Below are 16,386 nucleotides of genomic sequence, written 5' to 3'. Positions count from 1 at the left end.
GGGCGCAGCAAAGAGGGAGTGTCGAGGGGTTGTGCCCCAGACCCCTGTGTCACTGCTGGTCATGCAGGAGTGTGGGGTTCGTAGATGTGTCCTGCAGGGTCACTGGTGCGGCAGGGTGGGCCTGGCTGTGCAGTGGGAGGTGTGGTGGGGAACACAGGTGTTTGGGCGCCAGTAGGTACTCGGGAGGCCACTGGTTGGCAAACGGGCGTGTTCCTGATGCCAACTTTTATTCACTCATTCAACACATATATACTGAGCATTCAGCATGTACCAGACATGGGGACTGCTGGCGAGACAATGCTTCTGGAATGCCTACTAAGTGCACCAAAGGGCATAACCGTCTTGGTTCTCACAACTACCCTCTTAGGTAGTCTCTAGTCTCATCCCCATTTTACAGATGAAGAGTCTGAGGAACAGAGAGGTTAAATAGCTTGCTCAAGATCACACAGCTGGGAACTAGCAGAGGCAGGGTTTGAACCTAGGCTGTCTGCCCTCATTATCTGTGTTCTTAACACCACCCATTCTTTGCTGCCTTATGGACATGTTNAGCCAGCAGAGCGGTGGGGGTGGGAGCCCAGCCGGAGGCTGGGGCTGCGTTGGACAAAAACGAAGGGGCCAGGTTGGGGGATCACTGTGCGTGTTGACCTTGGGGGAGGTTTATGATGCAGGGGGAAGAAGGGAGCTTTGTGCTGTTGTCCTCGAGAAAGCCCAGCAGCCAGGGGTCACTTCTTCAGGGGCCCTTGAGTGGTGGAACCCTGGGCCTTTTCCTCATGTGACTCTGGGGAGTCCGTTTGAACCCTAAGCTTTGCCACTCCCCTAGGAAGCCTCAGTTTCTCCCTCAGCAAGATGCTGAACTCAGCCTTTTCCTGGTGAGCCTTCCTTGGGGCCAGGCCCCCCCAGGCCCCACCCTGTCTCTTCTCCGCGGTCTTCAGGCTGTGGCAAGAATCTCACGAGATTAATTATTCCCCCGTGGGTGTGCCCAACACTGGGGCTTTGAGAAAACGCAGATTCCTTCTCCCGCCTTCGGACTCCCACGGCTGCCCACCACCAGCTGGCTGGCCGCCCTGAAAAGAAAGGTCACGGTGGGTGAGCAGGGCAGACTGCCACCCACGGGCGCTGGCCCGGTGAGGGTTGGCCGCCCAGCACTGTGATTGGGACATCCACCATCCCCCTCCTCAGGGCCACATCGTCCGAAGGGGTGTGCCTGATGGTACAAGCTTTGTTTTGAGGGTGTCAGGGCCAGAGGAGGTGAGTGGGGAGTCAGTCCCTGCTCTGCAGAGGGAAGATCCTACTGTGGTGGCCAGGGCTGAGGCCGGGCCAGCGCCTGGGCCTTCCTTAGGCCTTTCCAGGGCCTGTGTGTCCATCCAGGCCCTTGGTGTGGGCTGATGCATGGGATTCCTGGGGCCGCCGCCGCAGCCTCCCCTCCCCCTCTGGCAGGAATCGTCCTGGTTCCCACGGTCCCCAGCCTGGCCTGGTGCAGTGACTCACTCCGCTGAAGTGGGCCGGGGCTTCCTTCTCCTTAGAGGGGCAGGGCCTCTCCAGGGACACAGCCCCGGGGACAAAGTGGCCATTGGCCTTCCATCCACCTTGGGGTGGATTCTTGGTCCTCCTCAGCTGTGCTCCCTGCGTCCCCCCACCCCAATCCCTTTCCTCATGCCCCATGTGGGCGTAGGTCAGTGCTGCTGGGCAGTATCTCCCAGATGTGTCCGAGGCCCGGGAGTCTGGGCCTCTAGTGCAGCCTTGGGCCCGGGAGGGGCGGGGGAGTGCGGTTATAGGCTCCCCAGTTATAGGCTAAGAACTTGGACTTCGTACCCTGGATTCAAATCCTACTCTGTCACTTCCCAGCCGTGGGACCTTGGCAACCTGATGTAACCTCTTTGAGCCTCTGTTTCCTCATCTGTAAAGTGGGGACAGTAAAAACACATCTCTAAGGCTGGCTTCAAGGACTAAATGACTGAGTTGATACAAAGCGCTTGGTACCCGGCACGGAGAGAGCACCTGGTAGCTGTCGGTTGTTCCTGTTGTTACCCCGGGGGCCTTATTAGCACAGGCCTGGGCCTGGGCCTGGGCGGCAGTGACCTCTTGTGGCTTCTTCGGCAGCAGTCAAGACCCCACAATTTCCCACCTCTAGCCCCAGATGGAGGCCTCAGTAGACACTTCGCAAGTCCCTGCTGTGTGTGCCCCGCCACATGCTTGGGTGTGCTGGAGACCGGTGGTGCCTGTTTCTGCTCTCGTGGCCCATGCAGGTGGGCAGAGGACAAACATGCAGCCATGCACTTAGATCCCAGGGGGCCGGGGCTGGGGGTGATAGGAGAAGCTGGACGGCGGAGTCCTGACAGACGACATCACAGCTTCTCGGGGAGGTCCTTCCCCGCAGAGGCGGGTGGGTGAGCAGGGGTCAGCCACGTGAAGCTGACAGGGGAAGATGAAAGGGTCCAGGCAGAGGGAACAGCCCCTGTCAAAGCCTGGAAGCCTGAAGGGAGGCAAGCACAGCGGGAGCAACTGAGGGTGGTCCCTGTGGTGGGGGGAGTGGGAGACGGGGAGAGAAGGGCTAGGGGAAGTGCGCGGGGCTTGCAGGTGTAGAGAAGCCGTGCTGTGGAGCTGGGACTGTATCCTGGGGACGTGGGAGTTATGAAGGGTCCCGGCCAGGGGAGCACGCCACTCAGTCGGTTACATGGCTGACCTCGGCTCAGGTCGTGACCTCCCCGGTTTGTAAGTTTGAGCCCCGCGTCAGACTCCTTGCTGCCAGCTTGGAGCCTGCTTCAGATTCTGTGTCTCCCTCTCTCTCTGCCCCTTCCCCACTCACACTCTCTCTCAAAAATAAACATTAAAAAAAATTTTCAATGAGCACCTCACTTTCCCCCTCTGTAGAATGGGAGCAATAATAAAGTACTTACCTCGTAGGACTGTTGTGGGGATTAAATGAGCTAATACCTGTAAAATTCTTAGTAGAATGCCCAGCACACATGTTTGCAATTACATTTGATCCTTGAATAACTCAGGGGTTAGGGGTGCGGAGCCTCTGCACAGTCGAAAATCTGCAAATAACTTTTGTCTCCCCCAAACTTAACTACTAATATCCTCCTGTTGACTGGGAGCCTTACCAATAACATAAACAGTTATTAACATATATTCTGTATGCCATTTGTATTATATACCGTATTCTCACAATAAAGTAAGCTAGAGAAAAAAAAGACATTAAAATCAGAAGGAAGAGCAAGCACAGTACTGTGCTGTAAAAATCTACATGTAAGTGGGTCCATGCAGTTCAAACCAACATTGTTTAAAGGTCAACTGTACTATGGGGCGCCTGGGTGGCTCAGTTGGTTAAGCGTCCGACTTCGGCTCAGGTTATGATCTCAGGGTTCATGGGTTCAAGCCCCACGTCGGGCTCTGTGCTGTCAGCTCAGTGCCTCGAATATGCTTCGGATTCTGTATCTCCCTCTTTCTCTGCCCTTCCCCCACTCATGCTCTGTCTCTCTTTCTCTCAAAAATAAATAAACATAAAAAAATAAAGGTCAACCATACTGTGATTATTTTTAATACATTTATTTTAGTGAGCCCCTGGGTGGCTGGTGAGGGGGAAGACAAGAGGCAGGGCGAGTGGTTGGAGGGCTGGTGCCATCTTCCAGGCTAGAGGTTCGCTCACTGACTCAAATATTTCTTGAGCACCTGCTGTGTGCCCGGTCCCTTGGTGGGCACTGGGTGCCATCGTGGAGGCCTGTGTCAGGCCTTGCGCTCGGGGGCTGTGCAGGGCCTGATCTGCAGGCACAGAGGGAGGCGGCGGGTTCAGGACAGGTTTGGGTGCGGGGATGCAGCCCCAGAGGTGAGGATGGACAGGGTAGGGAAGGAGGCTGCTCAATCCGGCCGGGCATCGGGGTGGAAGTGGGTACTGGTGGAGCAAGGCATGCAATCGGGTGCCTCTGGGGGAAGGATGAATTTGGTTCTGGGGTGTCAGCCAAGTTCTAGGGGCCTGGAATCCCTTTCCCTCCCAGACCCATCTGGCCTGACTTCTCCAGCACCGGCTGGTCTCAGTGGGGCAGGCACTGGGGACTGGACCCTGCCTTCCACCTGTTCTTCTGTGACATCTGACCTCCAGTCAAGGTGCATGGGGGCCTCTGGAAGCCCAGCCTTTCACTCTTGTTTTGGGGGTCCTTTGACCCTATGGTCCAGAGCCTTGGCCAGAGCAATCCCAGACATTGCAGCTTCTCACCTGGTGAGCTTTATCGTTTGCCGTCCACTGTTAAGACAATGAATCTTAGCCTCTGCTGCCCCCTTCCATCCAGGAATCAGGAGCTGCCAGGACGTGAGGTCAGACGCAGGGAACCTTGTCAACTACCCCCAACCCCAGCCTTCAGGGGGCCCCAGCTTTGTCCTTGGCCGTTTGGGGCATTATCTGGGGCTGTTGCGTGATTCTGAGTGAGGAAATTGTCCTCCATTGCACGTAGCTTGGATCCCTTTCCTCAATTCACGTTCGCGGCAGAAGCGAATTGGGAAGTTGCTGTGTGCAGTCGATGGGGGAAAGCGAGGCACAGAGTCCCCCAGCAAGGCAAGGTCAGGCTGAGTCTAACTCTCTTCCCCAAATCTTTCCACTTAACCTTTGAGTGACCATGATATTTGTTTTTTTAAACCCAAAGGAAAACCAACAGGGAAATGCCAATGCTGCATTTTCAAGGTGTCTTTTTATAGTAAAGGTGGAAAAAAAAACCCTCAGGCTGTTTTAAACTGGCATGCAGTGGGTGGATGCTCATCGTCAAGAAGGCGTTTTCTGAACCAATTTAGGGGCTGAAATGCTGGGTGGAGGTGGAGGGAGACAAAGCTTCCAAGATGGGCTTTCCATTTGGAGTTGGGTTGGGGGCTGGGAGTCCTCGTGGCCGATGGCACGAGCAGACGGCTGGTGGTTCTAGGGGGTTCTGGCATGATCCTGGGTTGGCCGTGATGATATTCTAGCCCAGAGAGACAGACAGGCCGTGGGCCAGGCAATAGTCAATATCCCAGTGCTCCCTGGTGATGTCACCAGTCCTGATTCCCAGGTGTAAGATATTGAGTCCCATTCTCCTGCCCACGAGCTGTGTGACCCAGGGAGAGTCATTTACCCTCTCTGGGCCTCCTGCTTCCTCATCATAAAATGGGGCAGTGCCTCCCTCTGAGGATGTGGACAGATTAAAATCTCACATGCACAACACAGGAAGGGGCAGGTGGAGGTATTAGTAGCAGGAGGGGGAAAACTACCTCTGAGAAAAGTGTGCTTGGCCTGTGAAACAGCCAGCAGAGCAGGGAGTGCTTGAGTAGGGGGGCCAGCGTCTTGGAGGAGATGGGACCACACCAGGTCCTAAAGTGACCTAGGTGGTCAAGACAGTGGGGTGAGATGTAGGTGTGCCCAGGGCCGCCCCAGCTGAGTGAGCTCAGAGGCAGGAAGGCAGAGGTTGTCATGGACAGAGTGGGCATGGTATCACTGCTGATGGCTGAGCACCTGATGGACCTGAGGGGTGTGTGGTGGGGAGGTGCCCCGTCGGCTCTCTGGGGCTGAATAATAATCATCGCTGAACTCCCAGGTCCTAGTGGGCTCACTGTGTTGGCCCTTCATGAGCACCAATGTGTTTGATCTCAAAGCTCCCCCCGCCATGCAGCAGGAAGTACTGTTACAGATGGGGAAACTGAGGCCCAGGGCCACACAGCTGGTTAGCAGGAGTGGGGATCTGCAGATCGGCTTGTCTGGCCCCAGAGTCCGTGCTGGGTGATGGCGCGTGTTGGCTGTGAGCTCGCAGCCGGGAGTTTTCCGAGGGCCCTTGTCCCATGCAGACTTGGGCGGGGCCCTTCGTAGAAAACCGTCTCGTGGCAGCACACCACACAGGCCCCGGATGGAAGCTGGGGGCTAACACTGTGGTGATTCAGTTCCAGAGTGGGGTGAGGCTGGCTGGGGCATCTGTCGAGGCTGGGGCCCATCAGGCCTTTTGAGGAAGCGGGCAAGGCGGGGAAGCACCAGTCGCATTCATCACTAAGAATGTGATCCTTTGGGCTCTGGAAGGAGTGAGCCTCCTGGCCCCTTGAGTGTGCAAGTGAGGGATGCAGTCAGTGTGAATGATGACTTGACAATCTCTTTCAACACTGACCCCCACCCTGGACCATGCCAGCTGGGTACTGGGGCTGGGCAAGCTGCCTCTCCTCCAGGGCAGTACCTCACCATCCAGAGTTTGCTAGGAGAGCAGATGGAGGTTCCTTCTCGGCCTTAACCACAGTTAGGACCTGCCACACCCAGGCAGGCTGGGGCGGCACGTGAGTGCTGGGCCCTGGCACCGACTCCCTGAGTTCAAATCCTGGCTCTGCACCCTCCTAGCTGTGGCCTCTGGCAAGTCACTCACCTCCTCTGGTCCTCCATTTCCTCATCTGTAGAATGGGTTCAGCATAGGGAAGAACGGGGCAGCCTGGTGTTCAGCCGAGGCTGTGTGAGTCATCATCAGCCCCCTGCAAGAACACTCTACGGGAGTCTGCTCTGCTGGCCTATGGCTGCTGGTTTTCAAGAAGATTAAGGAAACTGGCCAGGTTCTGTGTTCTGTTTGTTGGAGGCAGAACAGACATGGGGTGTGTGGAAGAGGAGCCTGAAAGCCTGAGCCCTTGGCAATGAGGGACCCCATACGCTTTCTGGACCTTAGTCTCCCGATCTGAGTTGGGCTGTGGGGTGGCAAGGAGGTGCTCACTGACAGACGGCTTCCACCAGCATCATTATCATTGCTATGAATGCTGTTATTTCTTGGGAACTTATTTTGTGTCAGGCATATTGCAAAAGCTCTTTATATATAGTCCATCTTTTCTTAATCTCCCCAGAAACAGAATGAGATGAGTGTTATCCCTAATCTACAGAAAGGGGAAACAGAAGCCCAGAGAGGTTGGGTGACTTGCCTGAGGTCACACAGTGGGGAAAAGGTAGAGGGTAGAGTAGGTTATCTGGCTGCAGAGCTTATGCTCATCACCTTTACTCCTTGGTTCCTCCCAAAACAATGACTGAAGGGATGTGATCCAAAGGGGCCTTCAAGGTCACAGTGGGGAGAGGTGAATGGGTCTGGTTTTTTTTTTTTAATGTTTGTTTTTTTGAGAGAGAGAGAGAGAGTACAAGAGCAAGTAACCAGGGGAAGGGCAGAGAAAGAGAGAAAGAGAGAGCCCTAGAATCAGAAGCAGGCTTCAGGCTCCAAGCTGTCAGCACAGATTCCTACATGGGTTCGAACCCACACACCCGTGAGAGCATGACCTGAGCCGAACGACTGAGCCCCCCAGGCGCCCCATGCATGGGTCTATTTTAAAGGTGAAGAAACGGACCCCCAGGTGAGCTCTAGCCCCACTGGGGCCGCTGTGAGGAGGAGTGAGAGCTTCCCAGGGAGCCCCAGTGCCCAGCATGGTCCCAGGTGTAGGGCTCCTGTTCCCCGGGACTGCAGCTGCCTCTGTCTTCTCCCACCAGAGCCCAGCACCTCCTGAGCTGCGTCTCCTGTCTGCCCCTGGTGGAGGCTTCTCTAGAATGTGGCAGTACAGGAGGGGACCCAGCTCTGTTACATGGCGGCCCACAAAAAGGGATGAATCGGACTCTGCCCCTTCCCTCCAGGGGCTCCCAGATAGTCAGGGAGGAGATCGTGACAGAAGATATGTAGCAACCAAGGCTACGCACCGACCAGCCTCTTCTGAGAGAGTCAAGGAAGGCTTCCTGGAGGAGGCGGTGTTGGAGCTATGGCAGATGCGGCTGGGGAAGGAGTTCAGGCAGAGGCAGAGGCCCAGAGATGTGGTAGAACATGGCTTGGGTGGCAGGCAGAGACGAAGCTTGGAGTGTGTGGGGTCTGGGGTGCAGGCCAAGGACTGGGATGCTGTCCTGTGGGCCGCGGGGAGCCGTCAGGGCTTTGGGGGAAGAGTGAGACACAGTTGGTCTGGTTCTAGAAGGGACTCCGTAGCTGCTGGCCCCTTATCATCCCTGCTAGGTGCTGGCAGAAGCAGGAGGCTGTCTCCCAGAGCCCCCACTGTGGCTGGACCAGGTGACTCCCATGGGCCTCTCCAGCTCTGACAACGGTGTGGGGATTGCCATGGAAACCAGCCGGTGCCGCGTGGGGACAGGTCTGGGAAGTCTCCGGGCGCCAGCCACGTGCACTTGGATCCTGGCTACCCCAGCAGTGTGGCCTCTGTCTTCTTTTCAAAGCCCATGTTTGGGCCAGGGCTGAACCCAACAGGCGGCCCGGATGGGCCCCTGCACCGCCCACTCTCCCGCTGACACTCGATGCCACCGAGATCCGAGATCTGCTGGACCAGCGGGGCTGGCCCCTCCCAGCCCGCCATCCTTCGCCCTGAAACGCGATAAATCACACGCTGGAGGAGGGAGGAAGCTCGAGCTCCATTATGAGGCCCAGCGAGGCCCCAGCGGGGCGTTAATCATGTAGTGCTTTCTGCTCTGATCGGTAAATAATGGGGGGGCAGTGGGCAGAGGCCTTGAATTGGAGGCCAGGCCCGGGAACGGAGCTGCGTGGCATCCTGCGGTCACCTCTGACCCCATGCCCCACTCGGGGGCCCGTCCAACATCTGGGTCTCCAGAAGCAGCCGGCTCCTTCACTGGTCTCAGCTTCCCTGGCGTGCCCCCCAGGGCCTCTCCAGCCCCAGGACCCCCAGCAGCCGTTGGCAGCGCCCAGCAGGGCGCCGGGGGGAGCAGCTGGGGTTGAGGGCGAGGACTCTGGAGCCAGCCTACCTAGGTTCGAGGCCCTTCTGGCTGTGTAACGCTGGACAAGTCACTGCTGTGCACCTCAGCATCCTTTGCTATAAAGTAGCACCAACTCATCAGGGTTTAATGAGGCTGCACGGGCAGGGGCACAAAGGAAACCGAGGCTGCGTCTTACCAGCGCGTTGTTTACACTACTGTGTTGTTATTAGAGCTGTCCCTTCCTGACTTGGGGGTGGTCGCTGAACTGGGATGTGGGCAGCTGGAGAGAGGGACCAATGTGTCCCCTCTGTGTCGCCGGCACATGGGACCCAGCCCAGAGATGTTTGCCCAGGGCCTCAAGCCAGCTCCGTCCCCTCAGCCGTGCCCACAGTTGGTCTCCTCCTCTGGGACAGAGGCCAGCACCCAGGGGATGGGGCGCCGGGTGTGAGTTCCAGTCTCCAGGGCCCCTTGGCCCCAGAAGGAAGAAGGCCAAATGTGTCCCAGAGAAGCAGCCGCGGCTCTGAGCTTCTCTTGGCCTGCACCCCCTCCAGGGGAAGAGGCTGGGACAGAAACTGTTCCAGGGAAAGGAGGGGCTGGAGCCACAGCACTCTGCCCGCCCCCTCCCCCCCCCCACCTCCCATTAGAGCTGGCGAGCGGGAGTGACTTCCCTCGGCCAGGGAAAAGGGAGAAAAGGGAAGAGTCCTAGCTGGCTGCCCATCCCACACTGTGTTCCTCTGGGACCCCCGGGGAGGGAGGTTGTGAGGGGAGGCGGGGAGGGCTGGAAATGGGGCCAGGCTGGGCCAGAATAAGAAACAGCTTCAAGAAGGGGGAGCCGGGTGTCTGGGGGGCCGTGTCCAGCTAACAAAACAATGGCTGCTTGAGTCAGCGGCTGTGGTAGTAGTTCCCGGGCAGGCCTGAGCCGAGCTCCCAGCAGCCATCCCCGCGGTGGGTGAGGGGAGACACTGGACTTCGGGAAGCGGTGCGGCCGTCTGCCCTGCCAGGCTCCAGTGTGACCTGCCCAGCTAATTGGAAACATTTACTGAGTATCTGCAGTGGCCCGTATCGAGAGCTGCTGTGAGCTGAGCCCTTTCCAGCAGCTCTCTAGGGAGGGTGCTGTTACTGTTCCCACTTTACAGATGTGGAGACTGAGGCTCAGACAGGATGCTGCCTCCCATAGTGAGTAATGACTTGGTACGTCAGGAGCCTCAGTTTCTGTCTGTAAAATGGGAACACAACAAGAGTGTGGCCTATAAGGTAGCTCTGCTTGGGCTCTACACACAGCAGGGCTTTAGTCCAGCCAGGTCCCTGATCTCAGCCTGGGGGCTGTCCCTCCAGTCTGGGTCCAGCGTGGCAGCAGGGTCTGGGTGCCAGTAGTGGCTAGACAGACATGTCCTGCTCAGGACGGCCTGGCTGGCTGGTTGGCACGACCCTTCCAGAGGGTGCTCAGCTTGCCTTGATGAGTTCAGAGCCCCGCCTCCTCCAGAGAGGGGTCAGGGACGCAGAGGTGGGCTCCCTGAAACTCGGGAAGGGCCTACCCAAGTAGCCGCTGTGTCCATTGCTACTTCCAGGTTTTTCCTGCCTGACTCAGGCAGCCTGGGATCAGGTAGGGATTATGGCACTGTGTGTCCCGAGGAAGCCTCTGGCCCTCTCTCTGCCTTGGTTTCTCCTCTAGCTCAGAGCCAGGCCTCTTGACTGCTGCTCTGTGGCCCAGTTGGACATTCTGTCCCTGCCCACCCCTCCAGGAAGTAAGCATCTTGATCACCCCTTGGGAGGTGCTGGTATTTCCTTCCCAGGCAGGAGGCAGCTTCCTTTTTGGTGTGGGGGCCATTGCCAGATGCCCGTTAGAGCCAGGTCCATCCTGCTTCCTCCCTGGGCCAGCACACAGTAGGCCCATGGCTCTTTCCATGACTCAGTTTACCGTCAGTGGAGGAGTCAGCTCGGTGGAGCCAGAGCCCATTAGCTGCGGTTTCCGAGAAGCTGCACGCGCTAAAGTTGGAAGCAGGGAGCTTGGGTTTGGAGTCACAAGTGTGGCTTCAAATCCCGACCTGTGTGCCGGTGGTGACCTTGAGAACGCTTCCCCCTTTATCCTCAGGGCTTCTGAACAAGGGTGGGGGAGGGGCTTTGTGGGAAGCAACAATCCTGCAGAGTTTAATGGCTTTTGTGGCCTCCTGCAGGCTGCTTGTGGACCCGTGACCACCCGGCCCGGCCTTGCTTGCTCCCTCTCCTCTGGCCTTGTCTCCGGGGCAAGGTCCTGAGGGAGAATTCACCCTCCTTGGCTGTCCAAGCTGAAGGAGGAGTTGGCAGGGGGCGGCATTGAGGGCAGCCCGGGAAGGGGTGGGGAGTGGCAGGTGGAGCAGGGGCTTGAGAGCCCAGGAGCAAAGTTCGGGTTTATACTGAGGGCATTAGGGATCCATTGAAGGCTGTTGAACTTCAGAGGGGACACAGGTTGGTTTGTGGGGTTTTTTTTTAAATTTTTTTAATGTTTGTTTATTTTTGAGAGAGAGAAAGAAAGAGAGAGGGAGGGAGGGGCAGAGAGAGAGAGACACACATACACAGAATCTGAAATAGGCCCCAGACTCCGAGCTGTCAGCACAGAGCCCGACATGGGACTCGAACCCAAGAACCTTGAGATCACGACCTGAGCTGAAATTGGACGCTTAAATCAACTGAGCCACCCAAGTACCCCTGTTTTGTTTTGTTTTGTTTTGTTAAATAAACTTTTTATTTTGGAATAATTTTAGATTTGTAGGAAAGGTACAAAGATAGTGCCGATGGCTCCTGTGCCTCCCTCTGCTGTCCCCAGTGCTGAGGTTTCCACGTTCTGTGGCACATCTGTCGAAACTAAGAAAGCAGCTAAGTACTCTCCTCTCAACTCAACTCCAGACTTTACTCCATGAATATTCTTTTTCTTTTCCAGGATCCCACATTGCATTTAGTGCTTTGCGATTTTACAAACTCCCTTTGGCCACTGTGGAGGGTGTCTAGGGGCTTGGTCCAGCCCCAGGCCAGGTGTATTTTTTAATACCCAAAAGCGATTGTGCGCTTCCAGCTCCTCACAGTTTAACTTGGCTTTCCTGGGGTCTCGGTTCAATAACAATCAAGGACTTGAGGCGGAAAAGTGCCCTGGGTTCCCAAGTACCTAGCGCCAACAGCTGGCTTCGTCTGTGCCTGGGGCGGAGCCACGGAGCCTTGCAGCCTGCCACGCCGGGCCACCATCGCCGCCTCATCCTCCTCGGAGCCGCCTGCGGTGGGGCTGAGGTTTGGTGGGGGGTTCGCAGGCAGGATGCAGAGGCCTGAGAAACTGGGCACTTGAAGCTCCTGCTCCTACTGGCTTCCTGGGGAGAGAAAGTCAACACAATTACAGTTGGTAGTGAAATCAATATGTCAGAGTTTTAATGGGAAAGCGGGCAGAGCTGAGCTTTGGCCCCAGGAGGCAGCTAGCTGAAGAGGGAGGGTGTGTCCTGCTCTCAGGAAAAAGCTGAGACCAGCAGCCTGCTATTGCTCATCCCATTTCGGAGAGGGATAAACTGAGGTTCTTAGAGGAACCAAAAGTAGCAGCCAGGTGCTGCGTGGGCCTGAACACTCAACTCCCCTGTGTTGCCACACACACACACATACACTAGGCATGCAGTTGGCCCATATGTTGGTCTCGTTCTCTAGCACCCAGCATGGCAAGTGTTGTTCTCAATCTCTGGAAAAGCAGCAGCTGAATACAGTCAATCACACTTTAGTCAAAAATTAGTCTCCTTTCTTTAGGAAACACTCACTCTGGAGCTCAGTCTCCACCCTGGAGAAGCTCATGTTTATGCTATCATGATAAATGAAAGTGATGACCAGCACAATGCCGTCACAGAAGAGGGGATATTTTTTCTTTTCTTTTCTTTTCTTTTTTCTTTCTTTCTTTTCTTTTTTTTTTTTTTTTTGAGTCACGTCTTGAAAGCTGTTGAAACACTTGCTGCCTGGGCATGTCTGGCAAAGGGAATTGCATGGGTCAAGACGGGGAACTGATGGGTCAGGGGAAGTATGAGGGCTCAGAGGTGTGGGAAGGGCATTGGTGGCTAAGGGAATAACATTATGAAGGATCAGGAGCCCTGGTGGGAAGGTGTGGCCACATTTGAGGAATTGCAGAGGTTGGTGTGGTCAGAGCAGAGGTTCGGACAGAGGAAAAGAGCAAGACTTGAAGCTCCAGCTTTTGGAACCAGATCCAAAGGCCTTGAATGCCAGGCCTGCTCCTGAGGACAGCTGGAGCTGGAGAAGGGTGTTAGGCCAGGGAGAAGTTAGCCGTTTTTATGTGCCTAGAAAGGCCGCTGGTCTGGATTGGAGGGGCCGCAGGGATGGGCCGGGCCTCCCCGGCTCCCAGCGGAGTTTGTGTTTTGAAAGGGCTGCACAGAGTGAGACTTGAAGGAAGGCCGGTGCTAGGGAGGAATTTCAGGCTGTGTCATGGGTGGTATTTTCAGCCCGTGGAGCTCACCGCCCCTGGAGACCAAGTTCAGCTGAGGCCACACTTGGACAGCTGTCGCGTCTGTCCCCAAGGCTGTGCCCTCCTTCCCAGGCCTGCAGCCCCCTCCCCCAGCCCACCGGCTTGGGGGACGTGTCTCCCAGCTTCCACTTTTGAGCCGGTTTGCAACCTTGTGATTTCCCCCCTCGGAGTGCAGATCATTCAGAGCAGCTGACAGGGGTTACTTCTCCTTTAAAAAAATTTTTTTTAGATTTTATTTTTAGGATAAGAAAAAAAAAAGTTGGAGGAAAGGCTTTTTAGAAAATTCCTTCGGTACAGAATTAATGGCTTGTGAACGTCAGGGCGGGCAGGCGGGAGCTGGGTTCGCAGTGCGTTCCTGCCTCATCCTCTCGGCCACCCAGCCCGCAAATCACCCAGATCTGGGCGTCTTGTCCGGCTGTCCCCAGGCCGGCTGGGCTCCCCCACTGCAAGGCCCAGGGCAGAAAACCCAGACTTGTCATCCAGGGCCTCCGGGCCTCCCCACCCCTCCCCTCCCCCTCTCTCGGAGCTCCGGGAGCAAAACCATGGCCCCCAGGCAAGCGTTTACCATTTTAATTTTAAAACAGCTTATTATTTCATGACGCAGGTAATCCATATTCAGTGAGGAAAGTTCCTAACCCCGAAGAGAAGCTTGCCTCCTGGCAGGCCTCGGGCCCAAGTGCCCACTGTCCTATCTGCTTTGCTGACAGAGTCCCCCTCACCTCTTCCCTGCAGCCGCAGGATTGCGAGGGGTAAGCCCGGGACCCGGAGAGGCAGCCGGGGAAACGGTCCAGCACCCTCCTTCCACGGCTGGCCCCCACCGCCGGGACACAGAATGAAGTCAGGCGGGGTAGGTCTGAAGCTAAAGGACGAGAAGGAGCCAGTTTTGTGACAGTCTGGGGAATGGCACTCTGAGCGGAGGGAACAAGGGCAAAGACCCTGAGGCAGGGCCCAGGGTTTGAGGAACAGACACAGGCCCAAGTGGCTGGAGTGGAGGAGGGCATGGGATGGGCTTAGAAGGGCTCAGAGCCCCTGAGGGGAGGATTAGGATTCAGTGTTTTTTCTGAGTGTTGTGTAAACCAGGAAAGGTTTCAGGGAGAGGGAGACCTCTTTGCATTTTGTTTAATTAAAAAAATTGTTTTAATGTTTGTTTATTTTTGAGAGAGAGAGAGACAGAGACAGAGCATGAGTGGGGGAGGGGCAGAGAGAGAGGGAGACACAGAATCTGAAGCAGGCTCCAGGCTCTGAGCTGTCAGCACAGACCCTGACATGGGCCTTGAACTCGTGAATGGTGAAATCATGACCTGAGCTGAAGTTGGACACTTAACCGACTGAACCATTCAGGTGCCCCAGAATGGGGTTAAAATATATTTTAAAACAAATGTTAACCTTTTATTTGAGAGAGAGAGACAGAGACAGAGAGAATAAGTGGGGGAGGGACAGAGAGAGACAGAGACACAGAATCTGAAACAGGCTCCAGGCCCTGAGCTGTCAGCACAGAGCCCTATGTGGGACTCAAACTCACGAACTATGAGATCATGACCTGAGCCGCAGCAGCCGGATGCTTAAGCGACTGAGCCAGCCAGGCCCCCACTTCTTTGCATTTATTTTTAAAGGGCTCCCTTGTTCAGGGGGACAGGTTGAGGCCAGAGCGGGCCTAGACCAGAGGGGCTGGGAGAGGACCCTGGGTGGGGGGCTGCCTTGAAGTGCTTCTGGGCCATCCAGCTGGAAGGCTTTAGAAGCAGGTGGCATTTGTTCCAAAGTTCACGTTACAATAATCATGTTAGTGACAGTCGTATCTGAAACGGCGGCTGCGGCAGCCGACACCTTGCGTTCAGTGCAGGTGCTTCACGGTGGACGATCTCGTCCCCGTCCTCGTGTGGGAGGCCAAAGATGTGCCTACCTAACAGTTGAATAAACTGAGGCTCGAAGAAGTGAGGGGGCCTGCCCGCTCCCCCCCACCCCCCAGCCATCCTGGGGAAGACCACCTACTCTCGGGTCCTGGCCCCTGGCAGCCCCAGCTCCACCCCAACTCCCTGGGCTCAGGGCCTGGCCCCCAGGGATGCAGCGCCCACCTAGAAGCCTGTGGGACGCCAAACTGTGTGTATTTGCCAAGACAGGTGGGCCTGGTCTTTATTGTTTGTTTTTGAAAACTAGCTGAGCTTTTGAGCAAACCCCATACAGGCACATCACCAGTGGCTTAGGCTTGCAAAAAGCACAAATGAGAAATTCAAAATTAAAAAAATCCACAACAGAGGCACCTGGGTGGCTCAGTCCAGCTTCTGCTCAGGTCACGATCTCTCAGTTCATGGGTTCGAGCCCCACTCAGACTCTGTGCTGACAGCTCGGAACCTGGAGCCTGCTTCAGATTGTGTGTCTCCCTCTCTTTCCCCCTCCCCAACTTGTGCACGTTCTCTCTCCCTCCCTCTCTCTCTCTCTCTCTCTTTCTCTCTCAAAAATGAATAAACATTTAAAAAAAGTTTTTTTAAAACCACAACAAAATGACCCTAAGTCTGCACCCTAAGGCCAGTTCCGATGCTACATTCTGGTGACCTTCTGAATCCCCGCTCAGAGACGCCATTGCCCACAGCCCAGCCTCCAGGGGCTTGAGCTGTGTCTCAAGCCTGCTGCCAGTTTTCGCTCATAGAGGTAGGACATTGCAGCTGATCCAGAGCAGGCCCTTCCCTGTGAGCCTCAGTTTCCCCATCTGTGACATGAGACCTTAGAGGGCTGCCAGGATTTCGGGAGTCGATGCACAGGCCTGGTACAGTCTCAGTTCTCAGTAAACACAGCCCGTTACTGTGTCTGCCGTCATGACTGTCACCTTACCATGTGTGCACCGGCTTTACCAAAACGGCTCGATGATATCCTGTGACTTTTCTCAGCCAGCTGTCTTTCCGTCATAATCCAGACAGATTTGTGGTGTCCCTGAGGGGTGGGGGCCACTCTCCTGGGTGATGTGCCATTATGTTCATGCTCAGTCCTGCTGGCTGCTGAGGTTGTGTCCCCATCTACTCCCCTGAACCATCCTTGAGGATTTGGGCAGCTATCTTCTCAAAGGTGCTCCCTGGAGGCCTGTTCCGTATCTTTGTGCAAACTGCACGAGGACCATTTGGAAGGAGCCACAAGACACGGGGGAAGGTGGGAATGAGTCCACGGAGTGACTGGGGACTGGGGTCACCAGCCTCATGTGTCTGTGTGGGACTGAGTCGCCACTGGGGGTGGCCCTGGGCTGACGTGG

At 55.9% G+C, this 16,386-nt stretch overlaps 1 protein-coding gene across 1 annotated transcript in view; it reads left to right on the top strand.

The window, feature by feature from the left end:
• Nucleotides 1-16,386, top strand: part of PLXND1 (plexin D1) — a 56,948-nt gene that overhangs the window by 2,390 nt on the left and 38,172 nt on the right. The window lies entirely within an intron of this gene.

This window comes from Crocuta crocuta, unplaced genomic scaffold (assembly GCF_008692635.1).
Source record: "Crocuta crocuta isolate KB4526 unplaced genomic scaffold, BGI_CrCroc_1.0 scaffold69-1, whole genome shotgun sequence".
Taxonomy (NCBI): Eukaryota; Metazoa; Chordata; class Mammalia; order Carnivora; family Hyaenidae; genus Crocuta; species Crocuta crocuta.
This window is presented reverse-complemented; position numbering and strand designations above follow the sequence as displayed.